The 11,445-nt window shown below is 34.9% G+C and overlaps 1 long non-coding RNA gene across 1 annotated transcript; it reads right to left on the reverse strand.

Annotated features, from left to right (window-relative positions):
- Window positions 1-10,661: 10,661 nt before the first annotated feature.
- On the reverse strand, window positions 10,662-11,445 carry LOC125610129. The gene is made up of 2 exons (XR_007340142.1): window positions 11,273-11,445; window positions 10,662-10,952 (listed from the first exon to the last, which is right to left on the reverse strand). It is a non-coding gene; the product is annotated as an uncharacterized LOC125610129 (long non-coding RNA).

Below are 11,445 nucleotides of genomic sequence, written 5' to 3' on the forward strand. Positions count from 1 at the left end.
CTTCTATTAAACATTGCCGTTTTACATTAAAAATGGAAAAATACATTAAGATTTAAACATATATCTTAAAATATAAAATATAAATATTAACAAAATATAAAGTATAAGAAAGAGAAATACACAATATATAGAAAAATAAACACTACAAGAAAACGTATCTTTACCGAGGAAGTTTAACGAGGAAAACTATTCCTCGTAAAAAAACGTTGATTTTGCGAGGAAATTACGTTGAGAAAGAAAAGCATCGTTATTTCGTCGTAAGGTAACGACAAAAAAAATTCGTCGTAAAGACGATGTAAACTGACGTGGCTTTTACGAGGAAATAATTTTTCCTCGTAAAAGCCACGTAAATTTCGCGAGTGCTTTACGACGAAATATTTTACGTGTACTTAACGAGGAAATTTTGAATCCACCAACTTGGTAGGTGGCTCACGTTTTTTTTTTGGCCATACAATTAATTTTCGTCGTAATTTCATAGTAAAATTACAACTACCAGATTCGAAATTTTCTATAAATATGGATGTTGGAACATCATTTTAAACACACCAACAACAAAAAACGTGAAAGAAAAAAAAATGGCTGGCTCTGGGACTATTTACGAGTTGCGGAATTGGATGTATATGCATAGAGATGCTAACGGGAGAGTGACGAAAGAATACCTTGCGGGGCTGGAGACATTTATGCACCAAGCAGATTCAACACCGCTCGCCCAAGAAAGTGGTAAGATGTTCTGTCCTTGTCGGAAATGCAACAATTCGAAATTGGCAAACCGTGAAAATGTTTGGAAGCATTTAATAAATAGAGGTTTCACGCCAAATTACTATATCTGGTTTCAACATGGGGAAGGTTATAATTATGATCAGAATGAAGCTAGTAGTAGTAATAGCAATTTTCAGGAAGAACCGGTTAATCATCATTTGCATAATGAACATAGTTACCATCAGGAGGAGATGGTAGATTATGATAGAGTTCATGATATGGTAGCTGATGCATTCGTAGCTCATGATGAAGATGAAGAACCTAATATAGATGCAAAAAAGTTTTACGGAATGTTAAACGCGGCGAATCAACCACTTTACAGTGGTTGTAGAGAAGGTCTCTCTAAATTGTCGTTGGCTGCTAGAATGATGAATATTAAAACTGATCACAATCTACCTGAAAGTTGCATGAACGAATGGGCGGACTTGTTTAAAGAGTATTTGCCGGAAGACAATGTGTCTGCTGATTCTTATTATGAGATTCAGAAATTAGTTTATAGTCTTGGGTTGCCTTCGGAGATGATAGATGTCTGCATCGACAACTGCATGATCTATTGGGGAGATGATGAGAAGCTAGAAGTATGTCGATTCTGCAAGAAGCCACGATTCAAACCGCAAGGACGGGGACGTAATAGGGTACCGTACCAAAGGATGTGGTACCTACCAATTACAGACAGATTGAAAAGATTGTATCAATCAGAGCAGACTGCTGCAAAGATGAGATGGCATGCCGAGCATACTCAGACGGATGGTGAGATGACTCATCCATCAGATGCAAGAGCCTGGAAACATTTCAACAAAGTACATCCGGATTTTGCTAGCAATAGCCGGAATGTGTATCTCGGATTATGCACAGATGGATTTAGTCCGTTCGGAATGTCAGGGAGACAATATTCATTGTGGCCAGTCTTTCTTACGCCATACAACCTGCCACCGGAGATGTGCATGCAACGGGAGTTGCTATTCTTGACGATATTGATACCTGGTCCGAACCATCCAAAAAGGTCCCTGGATGTTTTCCTACAACCACTGATAAAAGAGTTGAAGGATTTGTGGTCAACAGGGGTGAGGACGTATGACTGTTCAACGAAGACGAATTTTACGATGCGAGCTATGCTTTTGTGGACCATAAGTGACTTTCCTGCATATGGGATGTTGTCTGGATGGACTACACATGGAAGATTAGCTTGTCCATATTGTAATGGAACGACAGATGCGTTTCAACTGAAGAATGGTAGGAAGACAAGTTGGTTTGATTGTCATCGTCGATTTCTTCCCATTGGCCATCCTTACCGAAGAAACAAGAATTTGTTTAGGCACAAAAGGGTTGTGAGAGACACTTCTCCACCATATCTAACTGGAGAACAAATTGAAGCACAAATCGACTACTACGGAGCTAACGAAACAGTTCGTTGGGGTGGTAATTGGCATGTCCCTCGTAATATGCCTGATTCTTACGGTGTTCATCACAACTGGCACAAGAAGAGTATATTTTGGGAGTTGCCATATTGGAAGGATCTTCTTCTGCGACACAACCTCGATGTGATGCATATAGAGAAGAATTTCTTTGAGAACATCATGAATACAATATTGAATGTCCCAGGGAAGACAAAAGACAACATAAAATCGAGGTTAGACTTGCCGGATATTTGCTCAAGAAGCGAGTTACATATTAAAAGCAATGGACAAGTTCCTGTTCCGATATTCAGACTGTCTTCAGAAAAAAAGTCGGTGTTGTTCAACTGGGTGGCATCAGAAGTGAAGTTCCCCGATGGGTATGTTTCAAATCTCTCTAGATGTGTTGAAAAGGGTCAAAAGTTCTCTGGGATGAAGAGTCATGATTGTCATGTCTTTATGCAACGACTACTGCCCTTTGCATTTGCGGAGCTACTTCCAACAAACGTACATGAAGCACTTGCAGGTTCGTAGTGTTTTATATCACAATAATTTTATAACGGTCTAGTTTTCAAAATAATATACGACTAACAATGTGTTTAATTGTTTTTGGAATATAAAAGGCATTGGAGCATTTTTCAGGGATCTGAGCACACGCACTCTTAAAGAAGAAGTTGTAGAACAGCTTCAGGAGAACATTCCCATCTTATTGTGCAACTTGGAGAAGATATTTCCTCCTGGATTTTTTGACGTCATGGAGCATCTAGCTGTCCACCTCCCATATGAAGCATTGCTTCGTGGACCTGTACATTACGGATGGATGTATCAGTATGAGCGAGCCATGAAATATTTGAAGGGAAAAGCAAAGAACCTCGCCAAAGTTGAAGGTTCTATAATTGCTGGAAGTTTGACGGAAGAAGTTTCTCACTTCACATCGTACTACTTTGCGTCAAAAGTACGTACCCGTAGAAGAGCTCCAAGAAGATATGATGATGGTGGAGTTGCGCCAACATATGCAGTTGCTGGTGTTCCAGAGATCTTTAGCCAGATTGGACGACTCGGTGGGAAGTCTAAAGAGGTTTGGTGGTCGAGTGAACAAGACGCTCATAGTGCACACACCTATATTCTACTCAATTGCGAGGATCCATTGATGCGTTATTTTGAAAGGTAACATATATGGACACTTCAAAACACATATAATTAATTATATAATTGCAAGAGATTCATTCCTATGAAATGTGATTAATTTTACAGCCTATTTGTTTCTCAAGTCGAAGAAACATTTCCTGGTATATCCACAAGTGACGTAGACAAAAGGAAAGATCAGCACTTCATTAAGTGGTTGCGGAATCAGGTATTATAACTCAAACTATTTTTTCATACATGATTTGTATTTTAATGTTCTCTTTATTTTTGCAGGTTGATTATGACGACGATGCAGATTATCCTAAGTGGTTACACGAAGTAATTCAATCTCCACTTGTAAAGGTCACCACATCACAGATGTATTTCACACGAGGCTACACTTTTCACACATATGAGTATGGTAGACAGCGGGCGACCAGTAACTATGGAATATGTGTGAAAGGGGAAACAGATTTCTACGGGATCTTGACGGAGATTATTGAAGTCGAATTTCCAGGGATACTGAAGCTGAAATGCGTCATCTTCAAATGTGAATGGTTTGACCCCGTCGTCAACAGAGGTGTTCGGTCTAACAAATTTGGTGTAGTTGATGTCAACGGTGGACGTCGGTACAACAAATTCGAGCCTTTCATCTTAGCTTCACAAGCAGACCAAGTTAGCTTCCTTCCATACCCTCGGATGAGAGATTCGGGTATAAATTGGTTAGCAGTGATCAAAGTTACACCTCGAGGACGAATCATCAGTGGAGAAGAACCACCATTGCAAGAAGAACAGATAAATGAAGTCGAGGAACCTGAACAAGAAGTTGATGACATCCTTCTCATTGATCCGCATAATCACGAATACGAAGATCTTACCGATGATGCCACAGACGAAGCTGTAGAAGACGAGTTTAATGAAAATGATGATATTTCTAGTGATGACGAGAATGTCGATGTATCCGATTGATGTATTTGATTTTGTGTAGTTTGTTTTATGAATAAGGTAATGTGAGAGTTTGTTTTATGAATAAGGTAATGTGGGAGTTTGTTTTATGAATAAGAAATTGTGGGAGTTTGTTTTATAAATAAGTAAATGTGGGAATTGTGGTTTGGAATGAAAATAAAGATGGGGTTTGGAATATATGAAGTAGAAGATAAGGAATATGGGGTTTTGGGGTTTGGGGTTTCGGATTTTAGGGATTTAAACGTACTGCTCGTTAATTCCTCGTAACCTGACGTCGAATGTACGACGTAATCCTCGTTTATTCCACGTAGGACAGAATCGTCGTAAAGACCTCGTAAATTAAATTGACGTAAATGCCACGTAAAGTAAATGACGAAGGTGGCACTCGTTTATTCCACGTAGGACAGAATCGTCGTAAACACCTCGTAAGGCCACGAGGACTTTACGACGAAATTAAAAAAGCGGGGCACGCTAATTCCACGTAAGCCAAAATCGTCGTAAGAGAGTCGTAAAATAACGACGATATTACGACGAAAATATAAAAAATACTAAAAAAAAGAAGAGAAGAAAGATGCTTGAATCACATTTGGCGAGACTTACGTAAGTCTCGACCACATGAGTTCCAAATATCTTCTTCTCTTCTTTTTTTTTCCAAATTTTCTAAATTGGTGAAAAGCGGGAGTATAAAAACTAGAAAAAAAGAAAAAAAGAAAGATACTGGAATTATATGTGGCGAGACTTAAGTCTCACCCACATAAATTCTAATATCTTCTTTTCTTCTTTTTTTTTCAAATATTTCTAATTTGAAAAGTATTTTGGTGAGGAGTGTGATTTGAGATAGGGTGTGTTTTGTGAGTTTGTGTGGGTGGTTTGAGAAGGAAAGTTGTGGGTATTTATAGAAAATAAAGGCTCGCTAATTCCTCGTAACTGGTTAACTCGTTAATTCCACGTAACCCTTTTCGTCGTAAAAACGTCGTTAACAAAAACGCGGGCCTTTGTATTTCGTCGCTATTTCGTCGTAACTGAAAACGCGGGCCTCTGTAATTCCTCGTAAGTTTACGAGGAAATTACGAGGACAAGTAATCTTATATATATCCCGAGCGAGCTCGCTCCGTCTTTCCTCTCCACTTCCTCTCCACTTCCTCCCTAATTCGTAGCAATGGTAAGTCTCCCTAATTCCTCTCTAGTTTGATTAGTTTAGGATAGATTAGGTGGTTAGTATAGGGAATTTAGATAGGTTTACGGATCTTATGTTATTTAGTGTTGATTAGGTGGATAGTTTTGGGAAGTATATGTTTACGAAAATTTAAAAAATTAAATTTTTTTTTCAGGTTCGAAAAGGTAGACTTACTGCCCATTACAGAGAGATGTTCGGAGAGCCGGGTAGTCGTTTAGACCCGTCGTCTTCTTCAGCTCCCGGTTCTTCGGGTCAGGAGACTGTCCCCGAGACTCAGTACACTCAGAGAGTCATTGGATCTCCTTCTTCTAGTGCTCCCCAGATGCCTCCTCCTCCTGTGCCTCCTACGATGCCGGCACCTCCGATGCCCGCGGCCGAGATTCATCCCGATTTGATGGTGCCTCCGAGTGCTCCTTACTCGCAGTACACCGTAGAGGACATTCTCCGTCTGCCAGGCAGAGAAGGTTTACCAGTCATCGACCCCGACCGACCGGACGGAACTTTATGGTATGTTTCATTATTTTTTTATTCTTTTTAAATTATTTTATAACTTTAAAAAATAATTGATATTTTAAATTTGTATTTTTCAGGTGGGGGATTGACGGATGTCTTGCATCGGACGTAACCGACACGATAAAAGGTTACTTCTCCATGGCACATCCGAACTGGAAAATGACGCCCCACTACGTCAGAAAGACGTGGTTCAAAATTTACGCTGTAAGTTCTATTAATTAAATATATATCTTTAAATTTTTTAATTATTTATATATATATTTTTTTCTGAAAAACTAATTAGAAATTATTTTTTCCAACAGCAAAAATATAATTGGGCCTTCGGGATCACTGAGAGGGTGAGGAAGAAGTTTGAAGCGAAGGCGAAAGTTCGCTTGTTGGACACGGTCTCCAACTGGAAGGGTGACTGGATCGTGAAGGGGTATGAGCGTGGCAAACCCGCTGAGCTCACCACGGATGTCTGGGATGGCCTCATCCGATATTGGCGTCTTCCTGATTCCATTAGAATCGCCCAGTCTTGCTCTAACTCCCGTAACACAGTCGATGAGCACGGGAACGGGCCGATGCTTCACACTACGGGCCAAAAACCTCACGCTGGTGTCCGTTTGGAAATGGTAATTAAAAATTTAATTATATTAAATTTTTAGTATATTTTTATATATATATTCTAATTAACAACTTTCTTAAATGTTTTTTTAGGCCAAAGAGACGGGAGAATTCCCGTCTCTTATGCAACTTTACGAGAGGACCCACAAGAACAAGGCGGGCCGATTTATAGATGGCAAGTCCGAACAAATCTACAACGATTTGGCTGCTCGGGTTGAAGAACGCCAGACCCAGCTGACCCAACAGTCCACCGATGGATTACCCGTCACCTTATCCACACCTGAAGTGGATAAGCTTTACGAGGAGGTAAATTTTCTAAAATTTTAATTTTTTTAAATATTCATTTAATTTAACTTTAAATTTTTACTAACAAAATTTATTTTTTGTTTTTAAGGTTGTCCCTAAAAAAAAGGGACGGACGTTGGGGATTGGTTCCGTCAACGATGTTCCGATAGCGACATCGTCTTATGTTCAGCGACGGGATGATGAAGTCGCTCAGCTGCGTAGGGAGTCCGAAGAGCTGCGTAGAGAGTCTACTGAGCTGCGTAGAGATTCTACTCAGCTGCGATCTCGTATGGGTGGACTCGAGGGCTTCTTGGACGTTGTAGCGGCCACAAATCCGGAATGGGCGACTTTGTTGAGGACCATGCGACAACAAAATCCTATCCCAGGCCAGTCACCGACCGACGACTCACATGCCGAGGCGGATGTTCAGGCGAGGAGTGATGAATTCTACGAGGCGATTAATTAACGACCACCCAAGTTCTTTTTAATTTCGGTTATTGTATTATGAATTCAAAACTTATTTATAAATAAAATATTTTGGTTTTGATTTTTTTAGAATTTTAATTTCATTAATAATTTAAATTATATTTATAATTATAATTTTTTATATTTCTATAAAACAATGAAACGAAGTAAATTCGTAGCTAATTTTGCGGCTTCTTTACGTGGAAGCTTAACGTGGTTTTTACGAGGAAACGTTTGGAAATCTATCAAGGTTTTTACGTTTTCTTTACGTGGAAAGTTTTCAAGGTATTTACGTCAATTTTACGAGTATTTATTTACGTGTGTCTTACGAGGAAAGATTTTCGTGGTAATTACGAGGAATATTAGCGACGTCCTTACGAGGAATCTTTACGTGGTCTTTACGAGGAAAATTAGCGACGTCCTTACGAGGAATCTTTACGTGGTCTTTACGACGAAATATCCTCCTTCGCTTTTACGACGAAATTATTTCCTCGCTAACTTACGACGATTTAGCGAGGATATATGCGTTACGACAAACATATAACGACGAAACGGGTTTCCTCGCTAATTCGTCGTAACACTGCTTTTACGACGAATTAGCGAGGAAAACTGCCCTCGTAAAACTTGTGTTTTCTTGTAGTGAAATAATAAGTAAATATTATAAATATATAAATCTATACTAATAAAAATTTAAAGAAGCTTTCTTCCGAACCATCTTCTTCGATAATAGAATTTTTCGATGCGATTACCTTCAGCAATAAAAAATCAATGAAACAGACTTTCCTCTATGACTTTCTTTGTTGTATAACATTGGCCAAACTCCAATTTAGATCTATAAATATCCAGACTAACATGATAAATGTACAGAAATAAGGTGGAATAATAAAAGTTTCAACGGATGCACAACTGTGTTTTGGTTAAAATTATGGCAAAATTTAAACAAAATTCCTTACAAAACTATTGTTTAAAAAAAAAAAGAGTTGGTGCAATTGCACCCATAGTCCTCTACATACATTCGCCACTAAAGACAATATGGACAAGGTCATATATATACAAACATGTATTAACTGAAAACAAGTATATATTTTATATATTACAACTAAAATAACATATCTGCGGAGGGTCAAAGTCAAGTAATATTTCTAAATAATATTTTGCAAAAAAATATCCGTAATATTATTTTAAAAGTCAATTTTGCACTGTTTCATTCATGTTAGTTTTTTATGGCTAATTACAAAATTACCCTTAATGAATAAAAATATTACACGTAATTACAATTATTGACAATTAATAATACTATTTTTGAAATCAGTTTCCTATGTGTCGCTTTCACATTAATTTTTACGATAAGTAATTATAGAGATACCTTTGATGAATCAAAAATATTGCAAGTAATTAGCATTATTGAAATTTATTTTCTTTTGTTACATAATATCTGTTAATTATATTTTTCATTTAATTTCATTTTTCAAATATTAATAACATATACAATAAAAAGGATTTTTTTTAAAAAATAAAAGTAAATTTAAATCAAATTTGTGCTTGTTGTGGTGGCGTTAGGTTTTACAACTGTTAGTTACAGATACCATTAATGAATTAAAATATTACATGTAATTACCATTATTAAAATTTATTTTCCTTTGTATTAAATAATTCCTTAATCAAAATTTTAATGATGTTCCATTTATACGTTTTTCAAAATACTAATCTCATATATGATAACAGGAATCATTTATAATAAAGACAAACTAAAAACAAATGTTTATATATAATGTGATTTCATAATTAAATAAAGTTAAAAATAATAATCTTTAGATTAAAAAATAATAATTCCTTTATTAGATAATCTTAAGCAACATAAATATATTGTCAAGTTACTTGTTTTTATATCTATCTATTTTCTTAGATAATTACAGAAAATAACTTAAAAAATATAAATCGATATTCTTTAGTTCCCTTGAAATATTTTGTAATCATTATTATTGAGATCTTGTATTCTTTTTATGTAACACTTTATTTTGTATTCATGTTTGTATAATTATTAGTTAACTAAAATATTTATAATCACAACACAAATACATAAACATCATATTTGTTTTAAATAGTATATCTCTAGATATTTTTATGTGAAATATATAAATATTATATTATTCAAAATCAAAGGGTCAATTAAAATAAAAACATATTGTTTTTAGTAATATTTATATGTTTTATACAAGGAAATTACAAGATGTCTAAAAACATATTAATAAGAAAATAAATATTAAATAATTATTAAAATTTAATTATTTTATGAAATATTTGTACATGAAATTTCAAAATATTATCTTTCTATTTATTTATGTAATTTTGAATTAATTAATACTTCATCTTATTTTTATTTTATTTTGTCAAACATGTTAAATTATGTTACACACAATTTTAATAAAATTTATTTACATATCTAAGAGAAAAATCTTCCTAGATGTATATTACATTATTAAAAACCTTAATCTATATAAAATAAAAAATATTATGGTTAGATTCGGAGAAGTAGATGCAATCTAATATACTAAAGTGATAACCAAATCGACTAGATATTACATATCAAAATAACTTGTCTAATTGAAATAACATAACATTATTAATATAAATTATATAGAAAACATAAACTGGTTTAAAATTAAAAGTAAAATACTTATCCATTATTATGATATATTTACTTTATAATATTTATACTGGTGCATAAAAGGAAGAATCGCCTATTAAATATTGTGTAAACAATATTTGATAGAATAAAAATTCATATTATATAATATATTGAATGGAAATAGTTTTATAAGATTGGTTTTACATTCATATGGTTTTGAACAGAAAACAATAAAACTTAAAACTTTAGATAAGGGGTGCAACTGAAATGCTTATTTGTGGGATAAATTTATCTGGAATGCATCATTCCATTGAATTCCATGAAATATTTACCAGTTAGCATAAAAACCTTTTTAAACCAATTCCATACATTCTAATTTTGGAATGGAACAAAAGAACAAAGGTTGTAACTGGTAAATCAAAAAAGGAATACATGGAATATAAAGGAATGGAATAAGATGAATGTAATGCAGTAGAAAAATGGAATGAATTCATTCCATCTATTCCTTATCAAAACTGTTTTGGAATATTTTACTTTATATTTTGGATAGATATTTTTGGAATTGATAGAATGAGCATTCCATTCCATTCATGTTAAATGGTAAATTTTTTTATGGAATTGATGGAATTGATCATTCCAAAGCATTCCATTCCAAAAATGGTCAATCCAGTTACAGCCAAATCCTTTGTAAATCTATTCTTTTTATTTCCTGCAAAAAATGTTCATGAATGAATGGGATGAGTGGAATTAACTAGTTTTAGTTTTTATTCTATTTTGTCTGTCATTCCATTTTTAGTATTCCAAAATTTTTAATTCCTTTCATCCCGTACATTCCATTTAATAACAACCAGTTACAGCCAAGGACATTTGCGATTGGACTTGCATTCTTCTAGGGTTTTGAAACATTGACCATCGCCCACTGGATCCCTCTTACAGCACCAACAATTCACTCCATAACAAATGTAAGGGACACATTTTGGAGGAAGAATTATCTTGCTCGAACTCTCTATTTCTCCAGCATCCAATTGTGTAACTACACATTTGCCAATCGTTAACAATGACAAAAAAATAAAGAGACAATTGGTATAGCTGCAACAACAAGGTGATAGTTTAGTGGTAGATGAATTTCTAGGAGCTAAGTAATCCGGGTTCGAAAATACTTCATTACACTTCATCTTGTGATCATGTAGATATAAGATCATGCTTTAGGTTTTATTTGAATACCTGGAGAGAGAATCCATATATGGGATTCACCTCTCCTTAAAATTAGTGTAAGCCTTTCCACAGGCTTGAATTTTTCCAAATTAATCGAAAAGAAGGCAATTGATAACATATGAAGAAACCTATACGTACATTGATGCAAAGCATAAAGGGAGAACATGAATAGGTATATGAAAGTTGTCTTTGAAATCATTTTTGTTTGGCTTTAGATGATCTTATAATGTATTTCTCTCTTTGTTTACTTTATTTGTAAACAGTATGTGATGTTTGGTTTATTGTCAATTCGCCATACATATATAGTGTTC

Source organism: Brassica napus, chromosome A6 (assembly GCF_020379485.1).
Source record: "Brassica napus cultivar Da-Ae chromosome A6, Da-Ae, whole genome shotgun sequence".
Classification (NCBI taxonomy): Eukaryota; Viridiplantae; Streptophyta; class Magnoliopsida; order Brassicales; family Brassicaceae; genus Brassica; species Brassica napus.